This window comes from Cetorhinus maximus, chromosome 15, assembly GCF_964194155.1.
Source record: "Cetorhinus maximus chromosome 15, sCetMax3.hap1.1, whole genome shotgun sequence".
NCBI classification, from domain to species: Eukaryota; Metazoa; Chordata; class Chondrichthyes; order Lamniformes; family Cetorhinidae; genus Cetorhinus; species Cetorhinus maximus.
In genome coordinates, this window is record NC_135893.1 from 49,168,182 (window position 1) to 49,192,684 (window position 24,503).

General features: G+C 42.4%; 1 protein-coding gene across 5 annotated transcripts in view; it reads left to right on the forward strand.

Annotated features, from left to right (window-relative positions):
• The first annotated feature begins 812 nt into the window (after positions 1 to 812).
• cdip1 (cell death-inducing p53 target 1) overlaps positions 813 to 24,503 on the forward strand; it is a 40,467-nt gene continuing 16,776 nt past the window's right edge. Inside the window, exons 1-2 of one of the 5 annotated variants that reach the window (XM_078558366.1) lie at positions 813 to 893; positions 10,246 to 10,308. The gene's annotated coding sequence lies outside the window, so the exon portion shown is untranslated. The other 4 variants (XM_078558369.1, XM_078558367.1, XM_078558365.1 and 1 more) reach the window with 4 other exon arrangements.

Sequence of the window (24,503 nt, forward strand, 5' to 3'; positions counted from 1 at the left end):
TATCTGTGGCGAGAAAAGCAAGAGTGAACCTTTCAGGTGTACCCACGTCACATGGTCTGCAGCGGTTCAAGAAGGCAGCTCACAACACCTTCTCAAGGGCAATTAGGGATGGGCAATAAACAGTGGCCTAGCCAGCGATGCCCACATCCCATGAATAAATAAAGTTCAGTGACCTATTGACAGAATCGTGGACCTGAAAACATTAACCCAAAGAGGGTAATATGGACTCGAAACGTTAACTTTGTTTTTCTCTCTCCACAGATGCTGTCAGACCTGCTGAGTTTTTCCAGCATTTTCTGTTTTTTGTTTCAGATTTCCAGCATCCCCCGCAGAATTTTGCTTTTACCCACAGATGCTGCCTGGCGTCCTGAATGTTTGCAGCATTTTCTATTTTATTTCAAGTTTTCCAGCATCTGCTATATTTTGTTTTTGCAATCTAGTTTCCAGTCACTCCAGCTGCAAGATGATCCGAATAGATCAACCTCCAATCCTTAAAATAGTTGTTTTCCTTGTAAAAGGCCTAAAGTTGTTTGTTTTTGAATGAAATCGGTGGATACATAACAGAAACATCAATGCATTTTGTTTTCAGAGATATACCTTGTTCGTAAAATTGGTAAAAGTACACGACATAACAATTCAAATTGACATTACTTGAGTGCAATGCGGTTCAATTTCTTTCAATACGGCATGTGGCACTTTTTGGTGCCTCACTGCGCTTACAATTACAGGTTATATTTGCAGAAACATTAATGCTGCATTTTGTAAGCGAATGCATCAGTATTTAAGGAGTTGCACATGAACAATGTCATGCAGGTGGGGATTTGTGGGCGCATGCGCGGACAGCACATCTGCGGCTCCAGAGTCTCGGACGCTGAGGGCAGGAGAGCGGCTCGGTGAGGAAACTTAGACTGTAGGGAATATGAAATGACTTTCTTTAAAAAAAAGCACATAATCGTTTGGGGGTTCTGTTCCTTTTATCATCGGGACCAAGATTACCAAAAGAGGAACCGTTAACTGGAATGAGCGGCTCATAACCGTGTTGGGTTCCGTAAGTGTTTTGCTGGCGGTGTGTTCTGGGGGTTGTAGTCCTCGGTCCCGAGCCTCTCCGTAACTTTCTGCGGCCAGGGGCGGCCGGGAGAACTACAACTCCCAGAGGGCCCCGCGCCGCTGTACCCAGCCAGCCGGGGCCTGCCTCCTCCTGCTGCCACTAGTTCGATTCCTGAGGCCCCGGAGGAAAGAAGCGGCTCTCGGAGTAGGAGGTAAATAATTCCCGTCTGTTGGTGCACCAAGCTTCAGCAAAGCGACCTTTATCCTTCTGGAGGAGAAATGTAGCTGCATTACTTCATTAGTTATACAGGAGTGTTCAATATCTTGTACACCAGCCCTCAAATCAACACCAATGGGAAGATTTTAATCGATGAAATGCAAGTTAAAACCTCTAAAGCAAATTCTCTAATTAGAATAATTAAATGTCAGATTTTTAGGTGTAATAGGTGTAAACAGGATGATGTAGTAATGCAAAATTGGTCATTTGCTGGTGTTTGTAAACAAAACATGTCTGCCAGTACTTTTCCGTGAAAACAATACCCCTTTAACTTGATGCAGAATTTTATATTTCTGGTTTTGAGTACTGTAGGTTGATAGCCATAATATCTATTTCTAGATCTTTTTTAAAACCAAGTATAGCAGAGGCTTGGCTTTTTATTGTACGTCTATGCGTATTTCATGTCTAAATTAATGTGACTGACTACTTTTCCATCTGGCATTTTCAGTTGGGGATGTACACCTGAATGTAAAAATTGGATGAACATGTGGAATTGCAATCTCTGTGTGAAATGGATTTTCTTTGTGGATATTGTAGTTGATTTTGAATGTTTCAGTTTTAAAGGTTGCTACGTATTCTAGGACATTTCAGAGGTTTGAATCAAAATTGTATAGATAGCTGCCCTTATTCTGTTTTTGTCACTTACATGTTGGTTGTTCTTCAAGCCTTTAAGATTCTTGGTAAATGATTTGCATAAATACATTTTGATTTACAGTATAAAGTTGTTTTCGAGCTGAATAGTTGCTACTTAATGACATATTACCCTTCAGTATTGCTGAAGAAAGACATTTTGTCAAAGCTTTTCATCTTGCACTCATCAAGACAAGAATACCAATGTCGGGAAGCAACAACTTTTACTGCATGAGAAGAGAGTGCTGATTGGTTGGCAAGTGGACTCTGACTGGTAGAGGCATTGCCTTGGAGAATGCACCAGTTAATGGTGACTGACTGTTAACTGCCAAGCATTGTTTGAAATTTAAACCAGGCAGCTTGACTCTGATTGGTCAAGGCATTGCCCAGAGGAATGAACCAGCGAATGGCTATCACTTGTTTTGTTTAGCTGAAACAGATGCAATGTGTGTACATGTTTTTTCTGTTTGCAAAGAGTAGGGCCCTGTATACTAACATGTGTAGCTTCCAGTACATGCAAATATGCCACACTGCACAATCACAATCTTAAATTGGTTGTCAGTGTAATTTTTAACACAGGATTATTTAGCAAATGTTGTCCAATCGCAGAACCACATCTAATGTTGGACACTGTGTTTTGAGTTTTGCAAGCGCAGTCTGGTTGGGTACAGTCTGTTACTGCCTGTTACAAACAGCGGAAGGGACATGCTGTTTGATACGATCTGCCAGTTTTTGGGACGTACGGTTACTACATACCTAGCATCACGCTGGTACTTAAATTCATATATCCTTCAGCTTTAAATTTTTCATCCTCATTTTCGAATCCCTCCATGGCCTCATTTCCTCCATATCTCTGTAACCTCCTCCAGCTCACTAAGATATCTGTGCTCCTATAATTTGGCCTGTAACGCATCCTGTTTTGTTTTGTTTTTTAATTACTCCACCATTGGTGGCCATACCTTCAACTGCCTAGACCCTGGCCTGAGCTCTGGAATTCCCTTCCTAAACGTGTGTCTCTCTCTTTCCTCTTTTAAGATGCTGCTTACAACTTAGCACTGTGACCTCCTGTCCGAATAGCTCCTTATATGCCTCATTGTCCAATTTTGTGTGGTAACACACTTGTGAAATGTCTTAAGTTTTGCTACATTTACGGTACTATATAAATGTATCATAATGTTGCACATTTGAAAAGAAAGACTTACATTTATATAGTGTCTTTTTATGACCACAGGAAGTCCCAAAGAGCTTTACAACCAATTAATTTTTTGAAGTGTGAATATATGTTGTAATTTGTTATACTTCGAAAGTACTGTAAAGTGCTTTGGAATGTTCCAAGGTCTGTTGCTGCTATTTAAAAGCAACTCTTGTCTGTGTTGCACCTTGTGTCCATCCCAAATTCACAATCGTTTAAGTACTTTTGATTAGCAGTCATTAACATGTAGGCAAATGCAGCAGCCAGTTTGTGCAGGGCAGCGACTAAAATATGTAAACAGTGAATTAAAGATTCATCAATTTATCTGTGGAGAAAAATTTGCTGTTCAGGACTCTTAAAAGCCTCTCCACTATCTACAAAGCACAAGAAAGAGTATAACAGAATAGGGATGACATTATAGTGTGGGAAAGAGAGGGATACCCTTGAGAGGGCAAGGACAGAATCCATTTGGTCAGAGCTGAGAAGCAAAAAGGGTGTGATCACACTACTGGGTCTGTTCTGTTGGCCCCCAAGTAGTAAGAGAGAGAGATAGAGGAGCAAATCTGCAGGGAAATCAGATATGCAAGATCTACAGAATGGTGATATTGGGGGACTTTAATTGCTTAAATATCTAATGGAATAGTGTTAGAGTAAAGGGCAAGGAGGGGGAGAAATTTCTGAAATGTGCTTAGGCGAACTCCCTTGACCAGTATGTTCTCGGCCCAACTAGGAAGGAGACATTGCTGGATCTCGTACTGGGGAATGAGGTGGACCAAGTCTCAGTTGGGGAGCACTTGGGTAAGAGAGATCATTGTATCATAACTTTTAGACTAATAATAGAGGAGTGCAAGGAACAATCTAAAGTAAAATGTGTAAATTGGAAGAGGGTTAACTTTTTAATAGGGTGAAAGGGGAGCTAGCCAAGGTAAAATGGAACAAAAGACTTGCAGGCGAAACTGTAATGGAACATTGGGTGATCTTCAAGGAGGAGATGCTTCATATACAAGCTAGGTACATTTCAATAAGGATGGAAAGTAGAGGAATTAAAGCCAGAGCTCCTTAGATGATGAGGGAGATAGAGAATGTGATTAAATAAAAAGAGGGCCTATGATGCATGCCAGGTGAATTGTTCAAGCAAGAACCAGGTCAAATACATCAGCTTGAGAGGGAAAGTGAAGAGGAAAATAAGATTAATAAGAGAGAATATGAGAATAGAATGGCAGTCAACAAAAACGGGAACCCAAAAATCATCATCTGAGGTGTAAATGGCAGGCATCAGTCCACCTCGGGAGGCTATGGTGTATGTCACTTCTGGATTGAACAGGCTGACTTGAATGGCAGTCCCTTCTGTAGATGGCACAGGTGAATAATGTTGAGCCAAGGTCGACTGATGTTTTTTCTCTCTTTTCTGCCATCTAGTTGTTTCTTTTGTCCTCTGCTTTTTCCATGCCCTTCTTAACTGCTTGCCTCCAGGCACTCTGGTCAGCAGTGAGGACTTCCCATGCATCTTTCACCTTGAGGTCTCACTTGCAGGCATCCTTAAATTGCAGATGTGGACAAATTGTTGATCTCATGCCGAAAGCAAGCTCACCATAGAGCATATCTTTGGGAATGCGGCCATCATCCGTTCAGCTCATGTGACCCAACCAACAGAGTCACGAGTGACTTGAAGGGCAAACATGTACTATGTCCTGCCAGAAGATGCCCAATATTCATTTGAGGCAGTGGATTTGGAAGCTGTATCATGGCTTGCATAAATTGTCCATGCCTCGCTACAGTAAAGAGGGTGCTGAGAACCCAAGCCTGGTACACACGGAACTTTGCATTTTTGTTTGTTTGCTGTTGGTCCACACTCGCCATCACAACTTTGATAAGACAGCTGTGGCCTTGGCAATCCTGGTGCTGATTTTTGGCATTGAGGGACAGGCTGCTGGCAATTGTTGATCCAATCTGTCAACGACCGCCAGAGTGAGGTTGTCATTGTTGATGGAAGATAGAGTCCCTAAGCTCTGGCCCATAACTTTTCTCTTTCTGACACTGATTGTCAATCCAAGCTCCTTATAGGCATGGAAGAACCGATCTACAAGCTGCTGCAAGTGAACTTTAGTATGGGAAGCCACAGCACAGTGTCATCAGCAAACAGCAACTCATGGACTAGGACTTTATGCACTCTGCAGCCTTGCCAAGTTGAACAACTTGTTGTCAATTCTAGTATGCAGATAGACACCCTCATTTGAGTCACCGATAGCTTACAATAGCAGCATGGAGAAGAACTTGCCAAAGAGAGTTGGCGCCAGGGTCCAACCCTGCTTTACCCTGCTACTGATCTTGAAAGCATCTGATACAATGGAGAAATAACTACTGGAACTGTGCATGTTCTCATGGAAAGTGGAAATGATGCTCAGGAGTCCAGTTTTTCGCAGCAGTTTGAAGAGTCTGTCTCTGCAAGCTAGGTTGAAGGCCTTGAGGTCCATGAAGTCAATGTAGAGTGGTCTGTGCTGTTTGCAACACTTTTGCTGTAACTGCCAAAGTGAGAAACTCATGTCTACTGTTGATCGGCCAGCTCTGAAACTGGACTGAAACTCAGGATAGATGTGTAATGCCAGGGTCTGCAATTTGGTCGGAGCAATGCAAACAAAGGCCAAAGAAGAGTCATACAGACTCAAAACGTTAACTCTGTCTTCCTTTCCACAGATGCTGTCAGACCTGCTGAGTTTTTCCAGCAGTTTTTGTTTCAGATTTCCAGCACCCACAGTATTTTGTTTTTAAAGTTCATGAAGATGTGGCAGTGCTAGTTTTCCATTTTTGATTTCGGGTGGAATGTCATCATTTACTGGGCTTTACCAGTGGCCTTGTTGAGCTCTACTACACTGCCAATATTCATTTGAGGCAGCGGAGTTGGAAGCAGGAAAGTCTGGAATGGTGCTGAGAACTTCTTTAGTGACAACGTTCTCTGTTGCGTAGAGCTCGAGGTAGTGCTCCACCCACCTTTCCGTCTGCTTGCTAGGTTCAGTGATAAGCACCCCTGTGTTTGTCTTGAAGAGAGCTGATTTGATTGCTGCTGGATCTGTTGCTTTCATTTGGTAGAAGGAATAGGGGGAGGCAATGTCGACTTAATGGCACCATTCCGGAGTGTTCAGCGGCAGAGAGACCTGGGGATGCATTTGTGTAAATCTTTGAGGGCGGCAGAACATAATGAGTGTGGTTAGTAAAGCATATAGGATCTTGGGCTTCATAAAAAGAGGTATCGAGTACAAAAGCAAGAAAGATATGCTGAACCTTTACAAAGCTCTGGTTAAGCTAGAGCCACACTTTAGGAAAGATGTGAGGGGTTCCAGAGATGAGAGATTTTCGTTACAAAGTTAGGCTGGAGAAGCTGGGGTTGTTTTCCTTGGAGCAAAGGAGATTGAGGGGAGATTTGATGGTGTACAAGATTATGACGGGCTTGGATAAGGTAAAAAAGGAAAAACTGTTCTCATTAGCTGATGATACAAGGACTAGGGGCACACAGGTTTAAGGTTTAGTGCAAGAGCTGCAGGTGGAATGTGAGGAAGAACTTTTTTATGCAGCGAGTGGCAATGATCTGGAACTCGCTGCCCACAAGGATGATGGAAGCAGAAACAATTGATGGCTTCAGAAGGAAATTGGATGGGCACTTGAAATACACTCGTAGGGCAACAGAGACCAGGGGAATGGGACTTTGTGGTTTGATATACAGAGAGCTGGCATGGACTTAATGGGCAGAATGGTTGGACAAATATTTGGACCAAGGCATCTGGACCATTTTTTACTACAACCATTGCCACTTCCTTTGCCTTTTGTTCGATGACATCATTGCCATTTAATCTCTCCTGCCCTCTAACATACCCCTGACCTTTCCTGTAGTTGGCTTGGTACCCCATCCACCAGATGAAACATCCATTCCCTGCACAATCACCATTCTGTAGTTACTTTCTACACTTTCACGGGATCCATTGTGGCAAGTCACCAATGCTTCTTCAGATTTTGCCAAACCTGTGACCTGCACCACCAAGAAAGAAACACTTTCATTTATATAGCTCTTTTTTCATGTGCTTTGTGATGTATTAAGATCTTTACAGCTAATGAAACACTTTTGAAGTGCAGTTATTGTTGTAATAGTGTAGGAAGGGCAAGGACTGAATTTGCATGGGAACATCATCCACTCCAAGTCACATTGTGTTTTCTTCATCGTTGCGAGCATTCTCTTCCTAATAGCATTGCGAGGTCACCTTCACCTTCCGGAAGGAGGGGTTGGAGTGTAAAAGCAGGAAAGTCTTGCTACGACTGTACAGGCCATGGATGAGACTACATCTGGAATACTTATGTACAGTTTTGCTCTCATCATTTAAGGAGGGATATACTTGCGTTGGAGGTAGTTCGGAGAAGTTTCACTGAGTTTATTCCTGGGGTGAAAGGGTTGTCTTTTGAGCAGGTTGGCCCTATACTCATTTTAGTTTAAAAGAATGAGAGGTGATCTTATTGAAACATGTAAGATTTTGAGGGGGCTTGATTGATTTGAGGTGGTTACTGAGAGGATGTTTCCCCTTGTGGGAGTAGCTAGAATTTGGGGGCACGGTTTCAAAATAAGGGGTCTCCATTCAAGAGTGAGATGGGAGGAATTTCTTCTCTGAGGACCTTTTAGTCCTTGGAATTCTTTATCCCAGAGAGCAGTGGAAGCTGCATCATTGTCTAACTCCACCTTGAATATATTCAGATTTTTGATCTACAGGGGAGTCTAGAATTGTGGGAATGGCGTGGGAGGGAAGTGGGTGAGGAGGCAGGCAGGAAAGTGGAATTAAGCCCTCAATCAGATCAGCCATAATCTTATTGAATGGTGGAGTAGGCTTGAGGGGCCAAATGATTAGTGCTGCTTCCATTTATTACATCTTTATGCTTATGAGATCTTTTACATTCACTTAAAGAGGAAGTTTAACATTTCAAAAATCTGTGGCAAATGCAGCACTCCGTATTGCACTGAAGGGTTAATACAGAATATGTGGCCATGCCCTGAAGTTCAGCTTTAGAGAATGATATTAACCAAGTCAAACTATTTTAAAATTATTACATTTAATTTGGAAGCTAGAAATATAATTCCATGTCTATTAGGACTCTCCAGCAGTCAATTGGAAACATTACTTTCTGTGATAGAGCAATTAATGATTTCCACTTTTTTTATGTTCATATAAAAGTTTATTTATTTTCTAAGGTTTATACTATGGGCTTCCCAGAGTTGTAATTCAGATTATTTATGTGTTGTTTATCTTGCCAAAATTGCATCTTGTGTGATCTGAATCACTTGCTTCACTGTCTCTGATAACTCTCTGAAGTCAAGCAGAAATAAGAACAAAGAAAAGTACAGCACAGGAACAGGCCTTTTGGCCCTCCAAGCCTGTGCTGATCATATTGCCTGTCAAACTAAAACATTTTGCACTTCCGGGATCCGTATCCCTCTATTCCCATCCTATTCATGTATAAAGAACAAAAAGATCCATGGTGAAGCTGCTGCACTGTTTGTATTTGGCCAATTACTTAAAATCTACCACAGATGTGATTATACAGCACAAACATAAATAGGTTATAAACCGAACTCCCAATAAACATCACTTTTGCAATTATGTAATGTGAGCAATTGACAGTGTTCATAAACAGACTGCCTCATGAACGGCATGTAAAAATTGGCAATTTGGTGAGTGTAGAACTTGGTGGTAAGTAGTAGGTCAGTAGTCTCAAACTGAAATTTAGTTTAACCTTTTGAATTTAACTTGGAACTTCAACAACTAAAAAGAACTGCAAGTTAACATTTGACAAACTGCCTGTCATGGCAGTAAAGAGTTCAGTTGATCAGGTGTAAGTGCTTGTCGAAATGGGGGCTAGATTGGGAAGCTGTGTGAGCACTTGTAAGTTGGGTAAGGCTCAAAGTGTATAAAAATAAACATTATCTGCTGATACAGTGTACATGAATGAAGTACAGTGTATAAAAGTTGAGAAATAAGAGGTGAAAGGGGGTGCAGCTTTTTGCCTCATACTTGTGGTTTTGTATTTAATCTGCCTGTAACTTAAATTAGAACAAGTAATTTGTTAAAAGCTAAATTGATTACATACACAAACTTTAATTAAATGAAACAAGATTGAATACAGATAGCAGTTCAGGTGGTGTGCTGCAAATGCAGCATGTGGATATTTGTGGAGAGCATTACGATCCCACACGACCACCTTTTTCATCTTGAACTTCACCTCAATGTTGCTGTAGAATCTTTAGAATAGTTGCAGCACAGAAGGAGGTAATTCAGTCTGTGGAATCCACGCGAGCTCTCTGGAAGCATAATTCAGCTCGTCCTACCCCCTGCACTCTTTTTCCTGTAACCCTGCACATTTTAAAATCAAGTGCTTATCTAATTCTCCTTTTTAAGCGTCACAATTGGCCCTGCCTCCTCCACCCCCTCAGGCAGTGCATTCAAGATCGTAACCACACTGCGTAGAAAAAAAAATTGTTTTAATCTTGTCATCTTTGGTTTGTTTGCTAATCTCCTTAAATCAGTGGTCCTCTGGTTCTCCATCCCTCCACCAATGGGAACAGCTTCTCTCTTATCTACCCTGTCCAGATCCCTCTTAATTTTGGACATCTCTAAATCTCCTCTTGATAAGAGGAAAAATTAGAATGAGAGTAAGCTAGCAAGAAATATAAAAAACAGATTATAAGAACTTCAAGTATGCAAGAAGGAACAGCACAGTGAAAGTAAATGCACACCCCTTAGGGATTGAGATGAGAGAAATTGGAATGGGAATAAGGAAATATTGTTTGTCTCAAATCAAGATCTTAAGCAGTCACTGGAATATGTTAAAATTGCAATTCTCTCTGAAGGCTGATTCAACATGCTCTATGTTTAAAGACCTGGTAGTTTTTTTGTTATTGCTATAAACTTGTGCAACTTTGTATATGTTCTGCTTGCTAAACTTTTATAAATAGAGCTCAACTGAAGTGTTGTATACTGCTATCAGCGGCTGGAGGAGAAATATAGTGCAAAGGGCACTGCAAATCTATGATTTTGAAATCCTAAAACATATATCATCTCTGCAGGGGTGAAATACGACAGCACAGAAGATTCTGGTCCACAGAGGGCACTACGTCCACTTACGGGAGGTGAGGTGGGACTGTTACAAGAGGAAACTGTTCACTAAAGTGACATCACACAGGGTGGCTGCGAGCTGTGTCAAATACTGCAGTTGATGATATCATAATGGAAGAGTCGAGGCCTCAAGCACCTTAAGCTGATCACAAAATGACATACGACTATTTTCCATTTCCAAAACTAAAATATGTTTTGCAATCGCGTATGCTCGTGAAATGATGTTCTTTTCAAATAATGGCAGAAAACCTTGTTCTTTTTAACCAATTTGGATGGATAGTTTTTGTTGTATATCATTGGACATTTTCAGGAAAAATCTGTTTATTGGATGGAAATGCCAGTAAATTTGGCAGAAATGTGAGTAGGTTATCTGTTTTCCTCTTGACTGCAGAATGTTACCTTTGGAAAGGAGGAGAACAGTGAGGAAGTGGGGTAAATGCAGCTGTCCCTTAGTGTAATGTTTTGAAAACTTGTAGCATTGTTCTGGAAAAATGTGCTGCGTTTGTCCAGAAGGCAGTGAATCACCATTCATAATTTGGAGCTAAAATGATAAGACCTGTATTTCATTCTGCTGGAGTTGACTATCATCTTCAGCTACAGCTCTCAAATAGGTTTAAGCAAACAAATTTTACTTAACGCTTTTTAGCACAATCTGCATTTTTTGGATAATTTTTGACAGTATAACCATAGTTATTTGGATATTACCAATGCTGAGATTAATCATAGATGTTAGTGCTTATATTTACAGTTTTTAGAACATTGAACATTGAATGTTGCAAAAGTCATGCTATAAATAGATCTGTGACATGCTCAGCTTTTAAATAGCTAAATGTATTGGAAAACCAAGGGTCCTAAAGGACCCGATGTGAAAACCTAACTTACGCACAAGGTAACCAAGCACACATGACCATAGGAAGCAAATGTGTTGATACATGTTAATTAACCACTTGAATTGCATTGCAAATAAACAAGTCAGCGTGGAATTTTGCTGCAATGAATAGTTAAGGTGCTGTATTTATGCTGTATCCCACTGTCATAATTTGCTTAAACGACTGCAATGCTGAAGTGCCTATTTATAATATAGAAGCAAACGGGTTAGCTCCTTTCTGAAGACACTAGCTTAGTAACTAAATCTTCATCACTGAGATCAGGAATAAATTGAAGATTAATGCCTTGCATTTAGGATGGTTACTTTAAAGGGCACGGATGATTTACAAGGGGATTTGGATATTAAGCAGGATTTGGAAGACGTTTTAGTGTGAAGGCTGCTGGTTGAAAGAGGTAATTTTGCAGACTTTTGAATGTTGGATTTAGGAAGAAATGTGAGAGCAGCAACGTGATGGCTGATGGAGGAAGGGAATGCGCACTAAACCAGAAGGAGCAGAAGGTGATAGCTAGTATGTAGGCTTGGAAGATGTTTCACAGATTGGGTGGAGTAAGATGTCAAATTTGTTAATTTAGCCAAAAGTAATGAAATCATTGTACTGGTGGCAGAGAGCCAGTCAGAGATGGTATGCTAGCAGGAATAATATAGCCTAGGATAAAGGCAGTGAACAGAAAAAGAATACAGTTGGTTGGTAAAACTTCCAATTTAATTGATAAGCATTTACATGGTCTTCTGGGGGAAAAAAGTTGAAATCATTTAAGATGCTGCTGAATACTGTGATGAGTGGTTGTTTGAGGAGTCACAGATTTTCTTTCTGGATGTATGAATTTGGATGGGCTGCATGGCTTGTCTCTATCTTGTGATGTTGATTACGAAAACATGAAATACAGAAAAATTCATGTTGAACTACTGTAGGATTGGAGTACAATAAATTTCTCATGCACTCCCTGGTCATTATCTCTTGCACAATTTCTCTCTTGTGTACATGTGCTTTCCTCATTTCTTTTTCTATCTCTCTCCCTCCCTCCCTCACGCACACCTTATTTCATAAAAATGAATGGAAGTACAACATGGAAATAAACGGCCTATTTGTGTTTACCCTCTGCAAGTAAGTAGTTCTAATTACATTTACCCATCCAAATTCTTTCAACTCATTTTCCTTCGTGCACCAGTCTAATCTTGAATGTAGACAGTTTCAACTTCAACCATTAACCATTAACCTTGGAAATGAATTCCACAAGTACTTGAAACAGTCTGCTTCCATCTACCTTGCTCACGCCTGTCAGAATCTGACAAAGGGCCTACAAACCTGAAATGTTTTGCCTGACCTAATGACCTGCTTCTGTATTAACAGTATGACAAAAAAGGAAGTCTATGCACCTAGATGCTTACAAGTAGGGTATCTATCAGGGACTTCAAATTATTAGCCAATCGAGCTGATTCTCAACAGGAAATACTAAATAACTACTGAAAGTGATCCTTTTTAGATACTTGGATGGGCAATGGCAGATAGCTTGTTCTGAAAAATCTATTCAATTCATATGTTGCTATGTAATCTTAGTCATGTACTGTACCCTAATTGATAGCATTGTTGCACCACGTATACAGTAAGTCCCTGCTTTAAGTTATTTCAGTTAACGTGATTCCACTTTAATAGCACATTTATAATGGAGCTGGTGTGCGCCCTGAAAGTTGGGACATTCATGTTAGGCCTTATGTAGCGTCTTGTGAACTGATCCGCGTCATCTTGGAGCAAGAACGAGTGAAAGGCATTTGATCGCATTCAAGGGAACAACGGCCTTTACTGAAAATTATAGAGTATTGTGCTGTACAAAGAAACACTATGCCCACTGTAGTTTCCTCAGGGTAAAGTGGAAGTGTGGACTGTTAACTTTTGTGCATTGCAAGTGCAGTTCCTGACTCTGCAATCCACTTTAATTTTGAAGCCCCCAGGTGTGCCTACTGTGGTACTCTGCTTGCATCAGGTGAGGCAAGAGGCCATTTTAACATTGGTGAGAGAGGCATTTGCTGCAGGTAAAATTGTTTTCCTTCGCTTGGATGATTAGTTTGGGCAAAAAATACAGTATTCGTTACTTGCCGTTTAGGAGCTTGCTTCTACAATCTTATGATTAATTTTGGAGCTCGTAAGTGTGACACTTGTTCAACTTTGCATTGGGTGGAGGCAGGGAGGCCATTGTAAAGTCATTTGAAATTGTTTCCAGCTTGTGACTTAGTGTTTCAATCCCTAGGAATCACCCTCAAACATGTGTCCGAGATACCCAATAAGTGATGGTAGTGAGTATGCTGCTGCTGAGAAAACAAGAAAAACTATCACTTTAGAAAGGAAATTCGAGGTTTTAAATTGTTTTGAGGCCAAAGAATGAGCATTCAGTTTTGGTATAGCACTTGTTTTTTTTAATTCGTTCATGGGATGTGGCGACGCTGGCTAAGCCAGCATTTATTGCCCATCCTTAATTGTCCTTGAGAAGGTAGTGGTGAGCTGCCTTTTTGAACCGCTGCAGTCCATGTGGTGCAGCTACACCCACAGTGCTGTTAGGGAAGAAGTTCCAGGATTTTGACCCAGCGGCAGTGATGGAACGGCGATATTTTTCCAAGTCAGGATGGTGAATGGCTTGGAGGGGAACTTGCAGTTGGTGGCGTTCCCATGTGTCTGTTGCCTTTGTCCTTCTATATGATAGAACTCCTCCAGTGAGTTGTTTAATTGCCCACCACCATTGATGACTGGATGCGACAGGACTGCAGAGCTTAGATCTGACCCGTTGGTTGTGGAATTGCTTAGATCTGTCTATCACTTGCTGCTTATGATGTTTGGCACGCAAGTAGTCCTGTAGCTTCACCAAGTTGGCCGTGGATTTGGAAGATGCTGTCTAAAGAAGTTCCTGCAGTGCATCTTGTAGATGGTACACACTGCTGTCACTGTGCGTCGGTGGTGGAGGGAGTGAATGTTTGTGAATGGGGTGCCAATCAAGTGGGCTGCTTTGTCCGAGATGGTGTCAAGCTTCTTGAGTGTTATGGGAGCTACACTCATCCAGGCAAATGGAGAGTATTCCATCACACTCCTGACTTGTGCCTTGTAAATGGTAGACAGACTTTGGGGAGTCAGGCGGTGGGCTACTTGTCGCATGATTCCTAGCCTCTGACTTGCTCTTGTAGGAACAGCTTGGCTAGTCCAGTTCAGCTTCTGGTCAATGGTAACCCCCAGGATGTTGATGGTGGGGGATTTCGCCATAGTAATACCATTGAATGTCAAGGGGCGATGGTTAGATTTTCTCTTGTTGGAGATGGTCATTGCCTGACAATTGTGTGGCACAAATGTTCCTTGCCACTTGTCAGTCCAAACCTGGATATTGTCCCGGTCTTGCTGCATTTGGACATGGACTGCTTCAGTATCTGAGGAGTCGTGAAAGGTGCTGAACATTGTGCAACCATCATTGAACATCCCCACTTCTGACCTTCGGATGGAAGGAAGGTCATTGATGAAGCAGCTGAGGGTGGTTGGGCCTAGGACACTACCCTGAGGAACTCCTGCAGTGATGTCTTGGAACTGAGATGATTGACCTCCAACAACTACAACCATTTTCCTTTGTGCTAGGTATGGCTGCAACCAGCAGAGAGTTTTCCCCTTGATTCCCATTGACTCCAGTTTTGCTAGGGCTCCTTGATGCCACGCTTGGTCAAATGCTGCCTTGATGTCAAGGGCAGTTGGTCTCATCTCACTTCTGGAGTTCAGCTCTTTTGTCCATGTTTGAACCAAGGCCAAGCTGAGTGGCCCTGGCAGAACCCAAAATGAGCATCGGTGAGCAGGTTATTGCTAAGCGAGTGCCACTTGATAGCACTGTTGATGACTCCTATCACTTCACTGATATTGGAGAATAGACTGATGGGTCGGTAATTGGCTGGGTTGGACTTGTCCTCCTTATTGTGTACAGGACATACCTGGGCAACTTTCCACATTGCCAAGTAGATGCCAATGTTGTAGCTGTACTGGAACAGCTTGGCTAAGTGTGTGGCAAGTTCTGGAGCACAAGTCTTCAGTACTAATGCTGGAATATTGTCAGACCCCATAGCCCTTATAGTATCTGGTGTCTTTAGCCATTTCTTGATATCACCTTGGAGTGAATCAAATTGGCTGAAGATCGGCCTGTGAGATGCTGGGGACCTCTGGAGGAGGTCAAGATGGATCATCCAATCATTCTCCTCCACTGAAAATTGTTGCAAATGCTTCAGCCTTATTTTTTGCACTGATGTGCTGGGCTGAGGATGGGGATATTTACGGAGCTGCCTCCTCCAGTGAGTTGTTTAATTGCCCACTGCCATTGACAACTGGATGCAACAGGACTGCAGAGCTTGGATCTGATCCATTCGTTGTGGAATTGCTTAGTCTGTCTATCACCTGCTGCTTATGTTGTTTGGCATGCAAGTAGTCCTGTAGATTCACCAAGTTGATACCTCATTTTTTAAGTATGCCTGTTGCTGCTCCTGGCATACCCTCCTGCACTCTTCATTGAACCAGGGTTGTCTTGGTGGGAATGGTAGAGTGGGGGATATGCCAGGCCATGAGGTTACAGATTGTGGTTGAGTACAATTCTGCTGCTGCTAATGGCCCACAGTGCCTCATGGATGCCCAGACTTGGTTGCTAGATCTGTTTGAAATCTATCCCATTTAGCAAGGTGGTAGTGCCACACAACATGATGGAGGGTATCCTCAATGTGAAGACAGGACTTCGTCTCCACAAGGACTGTGTGGTGGTCACTCCTACTGGATACTGTCATGGGCAGATTCATCTGTGGCAGGCAGGTTGGTGAGGACGAGGTCAAGTATGTTTTTTCCCTCATGCTTGGGCTTCTCCCTACAATGGTGAGAACAATCCATGGTAATGCTGATGGAATCAAACAAGATGAAATCAAACAAAATGCACAATGTGTTACACTTTTAACTGCTGCAGGGTAAGCCAGACTAGAAGCAGCATCATGGAAAGCTTGGAAAAACTCTTGGCAGCCTGTATCAAAGACCAAAAGCAAAGCAAGTCGCCTCTAGTTTGATGGTCATCCAAACAAAATATATGGGCTTGTATGACAACTTGCAGAATGAGAAGGGCAAGAGCTCACAGCTTCAGTGCTAGTTGTGGTTCATTTAAGCGTTTCGAAAAACGTTGCTACTTGCAAAACACTGAAATAACCAACAAAGTGGCAAATGCTGATACTGAAGCAACTGACTGATTTTCTACCTATTTGAAGAAAACCATTGAAGAAAATGGTTACTCACTGAAAGTCTTTGTTGATGGCAGCTTCATTGGAAGAAGATGCTACAGAAAACGTACATCTCCAAAGAGGACGTGGTGCTGCCAGGATTTGAACCTGCCAAAGATCACCTGACTGTTCTGCTTGATGGGAGCACTGCAGGAAATTTCAAATTTAAGCCCTTGGTGCCTCAAACTGTTACACCACTAAGGGCTTTGATGTGTTATTCCAAGGAACATTTTTGCCTCATTTACCATTTTAATATCGCCTTCAAAATATTTCTTCACTTAGATAATACCCAGGTCATCCTATCAACCTTGATGACTTTTCTGAAAATGTGAAGGTAATTTTCCTGCCACCCAACACGACTTCATTGCTACAACCCATGATTCAGGGGACAATAGCGGCACTCAAGGCTGACTGCCTGTGCTGTACCTTCTCCCAGCTCATCAAGGCAGCAGATGGTGAGAATGCACCAACAGTCAGAATTTTGGTGTGCCAACAACATCCTTGAGGGTATCGACAATATTGCTGTTTCATGGGATAAAATTACATCATTGTGCATGAATTCTGTGGGGTAAAGCCTGGCCCGTGTGTGTTAGCAACCAGAGGAGCTCTCACAATGCTGTCCCTGAAGTTGAGCGTGAAATCAGCCTGGCAAGTGAAGTTGGCTTTGAAGTGGAGGAGGGTGATGTGGTGGAATTGCTCGAGCCCCACAGAGTGGAATTGTCCAATGAAGATTTAATGCAGCTAGAGAGTCAACAAGCTGAAGAGGAGGATCAAACTGAAACACCACCCCCTCGGATTTTGCCAATGAAACGACTGTCAAGAGCGTGCCAACACATCGGAGAGGCAATGAAAATCTTCACTGAGGATGATCCAAACAGAGCGCCGTGCTAAAGTGAACAGGTTAATTGATGATGGCATTAACTGCTACAAGGAGATCTACCAGCAGAAGGAAAAAGAAAACCACCCAGCTGTCCTTGATACATTTTTCAAGGTAATTGACGATCCTGGCCCTTCGTCCCATTAACTCCACCAGGAGCAAACTGTTCACCCTATACCACCTTAAATCAAAACCAATCCAATTTCAGTCATTGAGCTCCTGTATGCAGCAAGTTCTTGATTGTGAAGTTGAAAGTTTGAGAAAGTGGGCCTTCCACTAAACAAGTGGAGAACGAAAAGGTCTCTTTCAACCAGCTCCCACAGAACAACACCTCCACCTTTTGATTTAAGATCAGTGGCAAGCTTCTGGAAAGTGTGGACCATTCTCCATATCTTGCAAGCTGCATCTTGACAAAGGCAAATGTCGACAACGAAATTCATCATTGTCTCTGTTGTGCCAGCTCAGCCTTCAGCCAACTGAGGAAAAGAGTATTTAAGGACCAGGGTCTGAAACCAGAGACTAAGGTCATGGTTCACAGGGCAGCAGTGATCTCCACACTCCTACCTATATTTCTGACACATGGACAATCTGCAGCAGGCACAGAAAAGTACGACCAGTGGTGCCTTTGCAAGATCCTCCAAATTCAGTGGAAAGAGCAGCTCCACAGCCAAATCCTATCTCAAGTCAACATGCTCCGCATCGAGGCGCTAATCACTGAAATCCATCTCCATTGAAATGCTTTAGCATTTAAAACATCCCTGAAAAGGTCAAACATCCCCACCAACGCGTGGGACTCCCTGGCTTGTGACCGACCAAAATAGAGAAAGTTGATTTGGGAAGGCACCGAATGCAGAGACTTTGACAACATGTAGACGCAAAGTCAAGGGTCGGAGAAAGTGCATAAAGCTCCAAACAACTCAACTACCTGAGCCCCCCAAGTAACACGTGCCCCACGTGTGGCAGAGTCTGCAGATCGCACATTGGACATCCTCAGAACTCATCGAACTGGAGTGGAAGCAAGTCATCCTCAACCCAGAGGGACTGCCTAAGAAAAAAGAGAGGTGAATGTTATCTAATTTGGATTTATACAGTATTTCTTTTATATTTTATTTTAAAGGTTATTTCATTTGGGAATATACTGTACAGTATTTCAACTTGTGATTAGTTTTTCCAGAAGAGAAACGCCCAAAGGAACCTAACTCCTGCTTACACATTGATTCCTATGGGAACCTCAGATTCACTTAAAGTTGTGATTTTAAAGAACACAACTAGGACTTTTAGTTAGGAGTTACTGTACCCCATTTTCATTGCAATGCACTGCATCTAGTTGAAACCGTGCAATCTATAACAGTTTGCTGTAATTTGTATATTAAATTAAAAATTTGTACTAAAAATCAATTTATTATCAGGTCCCTCTTAATTCAAAACTACTCTAACCATTGAACTTCTGAGAACTTTCATATGCCTTATCTATTCAGTACTTCTGGTATTTTTAAAAATTTCCTGTGTGACTTCAGTTCACACTTCATTTCAGCTACTTTTGCTAGATATTGTTTTACAAAACATATTGTGTTTAAGTTAACAGTTCTATCTGAAATTATTTTGTTTCTGCAACTAAAGGTAGTATTGCATATGCTACCTAATGCTGGCTATTCCCAATTTTCAACAATAGCTTTAAACTGCTATCATCTGCTTTTTTTAATATCCCCCCCCTCCCCCTGCATTAGAAATTTTTGTGTCCATGTTTATAAAAGAAACTGTAGTTATACTAAAATAAAACAACATGCTGGAAAAACACAGGTCTGACAGCATCTGTGGAGAGAGAAGCAGAGTTAACATTTCAAGTCCGTATGACCCTTCAGAGCTAAATAGAAGTAGAAATGTGATGAAGTTTATACTGTTAAGGGGGGTGGGGCAGGTGAAGCTCAATAGAAGGCCAGTTATAGGTGGGGGCTAAGGAGAGATTGACAAAGGTGTCATGGACAAAAAGCCCACCAACTCCTAGAGCTACCTCGACTACAGCTCCTCACACCCTACTTCCTGTAAGGACTCCATCTCATTCTCTCAGTTCCTCGCATCCGTCGCATCTGTTCTGATGCTGCCACTTTCCAAAATGGCACTTCTGACATATCTTCCTTTTTCCTTAACCGAGGTTTCCCACCCACTGTGGTTGATGGGACCCTCAACTGTGTCCAACCCATCTCCCGCGCCTCTGCCTTCACACCTTCCCCTCCCTCCTAGAACCATGATAGGGTTCCCCCATCCTCACTTTTCACCCCACCAGCCTCCGCATTCAAAGGATCATCCTCCGCCATTTCCGCCAACTCCAGTATGATGCCACCACCAAACACATCTTCCCCTCACCTCTTGACAGCATTCCGTAGGGACTGTTCCCTCTGGGACACACTGGTCCACTCCTCCATCACTCCCAACACCTCATCTTCTTACCATGCAATCGCAGAAGGTGCAACACTTGCCCCTTTTACCTCCTCCCTCCTCAATGTCCAAGGACCCAAACACTCCTTTCAGGTGAAGCAGTGCTTCACTTGCACCTCCTTCGATTTAGTCTACTGCATTCGCTGCTCCCAATGCGGTTTCCTCTACGTTGGAGAGACTAAACGCAGACTGGGTGACCGCTTTGCAGAACACCTTCGATTTGTCCGCAAGCATGACCCAGACCTCCCTGTCGCTTGCCATTTCAACACCCGATCCTGCTCTCATGCCCACATGTCCGTCCTTGGCCTGCTGCAATGTTCCAGTGAAGCCCAATGCAAACTGGAGGAACAACACCTCACCTTCCGATTAGGCACTTTACAGCCTTCTGGACTTAACGTTGAGTTCAACAGCTTCAGACCATGAACTCTTTCCTCTATCTTCACCCCTTTTTTAATCCCTTTTTTAAAAAAAAAATTTATTCATTGTTTATTTTTTTTAATCCCTCTTCTATCCCTTTTCCCCCAACCACTGCTTCCTCCCCCACCCCACCCCAATAGGGCCATCTGTCACTTGTTCCATGTTATTCTTTCACAGAGTACTGACCCTTGTTCTGCTATTAACACATTCTGCTTTCTTACCTTTATGCCACTATCAGCACCTTCTTCGGCCCTTACCACCACCATTAACACTCCCTTTGTCTTTTTGTCCATGACATCTTTGTCAACCTCTCCTTAGCCCCCACCTATCGTTGGCCTTCTATCCAGCTTCACCTGCCCAGCTCCCCTTAAACAGTATAAATTTCATCACATTTCTGCTCCTATTTAGCTCTAAAGAAGGGTCATACGGACTTGAAACGTTCATTCTGTTTCTCTCTTCACCGATGTTGTCAGACTTGCTGAGTTTTTCCAGCATTTTTTGTTTTTATTTCAGATTTCCAGCATCTGCAGTATTTTGCTTTTATCTGTAATTATACTAATCCTGCTAATGCCATTAGAGAGTGACAAGATAACACTAGCACTTTTTGTTATAGATTGGACGTAGGCATTTATATTGGAAAAAGGTGACTGGAAGTAAAAGGGAAGTTGAAACTAAATGTAGTCTTTAATGACCAGGACAAAGAGAATATTGCAGCAGAGGCCAGAAGAGATCTGGAGTGAGTAAGCAGAGTAGTATGGGAGTTGAGAGAGAAAGTAGAGTGGGGTTGCAGGACAGGAGGCAAGGTGGCACAGCGTTAAGAGGCTTGGGTTGAGAGGCAGGAAGAGTACAGTTAGTAACTTAGGGAGGAATGGGAAGGATGAGTGGGGTTAGAACTCAGGAGAAGATGGAGATGAGAAGAGTTTCAGAAGGGGTAGAATTAAAGGTGCTGAAGCTTAGAGGAAGTGCCACATTACGCTGTGCTCACTGGTGCACAGTAATTCTGGCAGGGGTGGGGGTCATATAGAGGACAGGAGAAATGGAGGGGGATGATGGAAGAGTGGCAGGATGGAAAAGTGAAGGCAGAGAGGCCACTGAGACTGCAGGGGAGGTAGGGCAATAATGGAGGAGAAGTGGGAAATGGGTGAGGGGAGGTTGTGGATTTGAGCCTCACTACTCCTGTGATTTGAGCACACAATTTCTAAGCTTGTATTTCAAAGGACAGTACAGAGAGAGTACTTCAGTTTGAGGTGTATTGGGTCTAGGTGGCTGGAAACAATCGCCAGTAGTGGGACAAAGGGAGCTAGGAGGTGAGAGTACAGGAGGACGGTTGTTGGGATGGAGCTAGGAATCAAGGCCATGGGAAGATTTGAGTACAAGAATGAGAATTTTAGCTCCATCATCAATGCCTCATATTTAATGCAGTTCAACAAATTAAGGTGTGATGTGCTAGCTGAATTGGTGTGGGGTAGATGCATCAACAGAACTTTGGACCAGCTGAAATTTCTGGAGGATGGAGGTCAGCATTGGAATAATCGATTGTGGAGGTGACAAAAGCATGGTTGAAATTTTCAAAGGCTATTGGCTAAGATAGGTACAGAGTAGGTTGTCCTTGTAATAGAGTGGCTGTAGAGTCAGAATCTTGGCTTGGGATTGAGCAGGGCGTTCAAATTGCATTTACTTTGCTTTAGCCTATAATATTGGCCAGGAAGGGGAGTAAGTTTTATGCAAAAGGTGCTTCAGGGAACAGAACCTCCAGAATCATAATATCTGGATTACTTCCAATGCCACATGCTGAACCAGACAAGTAGAAGAAGATTAGTATTACCAATGTGTGGCTGGAAGCATGGTGTAGAAAGGTCAGGAGGGTTTAAGACTATGGGACATTGTTGGGGCCAGGGAAGGCTGCATAGACCTGATGCTCTTCATCATCTGTGTTCTTGCCAAAAGGGTAAATAGGACAATAGGGAAAGATTTAGACCAGGAAGGTGGGAGGGAAAATCCACATTGCATGAAATTAGGAGAAAAAGATCAACAGGACATGTGGGCTGTTTAGGGACAGTAACCCAAGCAAGGGTTCTGAAGGAAATGCACATAGCTCAAGAAAAAATACTAGTTAACTTGAAGCAGGAATTAAGCTTAAAGGGTTTGCTGGAGTGGCCATTAGAGAGACCTGGCTACAACGTGGGTGTGATTTTAACTCATTCAAAACCCATCCATTTGCAAAGTTAAAATCGGGCCCCATGATCGAGAGCTAAATATTCCAGACTGTAGGATCTTTAGGAAGGGTGGCGATGTTACATGAAAAGAGTGGACGTAACTATTGCATAATCACCGAAGTGGAAAGAAGGGATTTCATTAAACATAATTGGTGAGTGTAATCAGTGAGTCAAATTAAGAGATAAAAAAGGATGCAAGTCTTTGGTAGGAGCTGCCTGCTGACCTGATCATATTGATGATATGGGGGGATATTCTAGAGATTGCGTAAGTATGTAGCAAAACAAAATGGTTATAATACTTTCAAACTGGAAGAAGCAAAGCAGATTGTCATAAATGTATGGAATGTATTTAGATCATTTTTCTAGAATAAAGGAACATGGTTTACATTGAATTTAATGATGGGTAACAAATCGTAGTTAGTTAACAATCTGATGGTAAGAGAGCATCTTGCAAAAGGCAGCCTCAGGAGGACTGAATTTGATATTGAATTTGAGAAGAAAGGGAAGGCACAAACCAAGGTTTCAAACTTAAGGTAAACGTTTAAGGTATGAGACTGTTCATGGGCAAACCCACACACTGGGAAGTATTCAAATCAATATTGGTACGTTACAAAGAGCAGCTTGTTTTTATATAACATCAACATAATCAAGCACCCCAAGGTGTTTACAGAGGCACCATAAAACAAGATATGACACCCAGCCACATGAGATATTGGAGCTGATGGTCAAACAGGTACCGTAAGTTTTAAGGGCATTTTAAAGGAAGAAAGTGAGACAGAGAAGCAGAGGTTTATGGAGGGAATTGCAGAACTTGGGGTCTTTGCAGCTGAAGGCACAGCCACGAGTGATGCGGCGATTAAAACCAGGCATGCACAAGGGGCTGGAATTAGAAGAGCGTAGATAGTTTGGAGGGTTGTAGCGCTGGAGGAGCTTACAGAAATAGGAAGGGGCTAGGCCCTAGGCCCTAGTGGGTTTTGAAAACCAGGATTAGAATTTTAAAATCGAGACATTGCTTAATTAAGAGCCGGTGTAGGTCAGCATGGATAATGGATGAACAGGATTTGGTGCAAGTAAGGTTATGGAGAACAGAGTCTTGAGTAACTTCAAGTTTATGGAAGGTAGAAAATGGGAGGCCAGCCAGAGGTGTGTTGTAACAAGCGAGTCTGGAGGTAGCAAAGGCATGCAGCAGAAAATCTGAGGCAGGGGTGGAGTTGGACTGTATTATGGAGATGGAAATAGGCAGTCCTAGTGATGGCATAGAGACGTGGTTGAAAGATCAACTCTGATAAATATGATATTGAGGTTGCGGACAGTCTAATTCATTCAACCCAACAGTTGCCTCGAGCCAGTGGCAAGGGAGTGAAATTTGTGATGGGGACCAAAGACAATGGCTTTAGTCTTCCAAATATTCAGTTGAAGAAAATTTCTCTTTATCCAGCTTGATATCAGGCAAGTAGAGAGACAGTGGAGGGGTTGAGTGAGGTGGTGAGGTAAAGCAAGGCACTGATGGAAACTGGAGTGTTTTTTGATGAGAGGCAGCATATAGATGAAAAGTAGGAGGGGACCAAGGATAAGACCCCTGGGAGATGCCTGAGTTAACTGTGCAACAATGGGAAGAGAAGCCATTGATGGCAATTCTCTGGCTGCAAATATTTGGATAAGAATGGTACCAGGCAAGTTCAGCCCCAACCAGCTGGATCAGTGCGGAGAGGTACTGGAGGATGATGGTGTATATCAATGCAAAATCAGTACCCTAAAAGGCAAAGGTTCAAAATATGTAGTTCAGCACCATGAGACAGTTATGGAAAAAAAACTTGAGATTTATTAAACCTAACAGCAAACGTTTTGTAACCCTCTATTACTCTCTCAATATAGTTATGTGGACTGATTAAAAATTAGTATGTGAGACTATCTTGGCCAGGTAAAAATGAGAGACTTGTTAAATTAGTCCTTTGCATCTGGTTTCATAACGGAGACAGAGAACATAGTACCAAGGTATGGGCCAAGGGCAAGAAATTGGTGAATTTAACGAGTTTTCTTTTAAAAATGGTACTGGGGAAAATAAATAGGACGAATCTTAAGGGCCTGATGATTTCCTCATCAGGG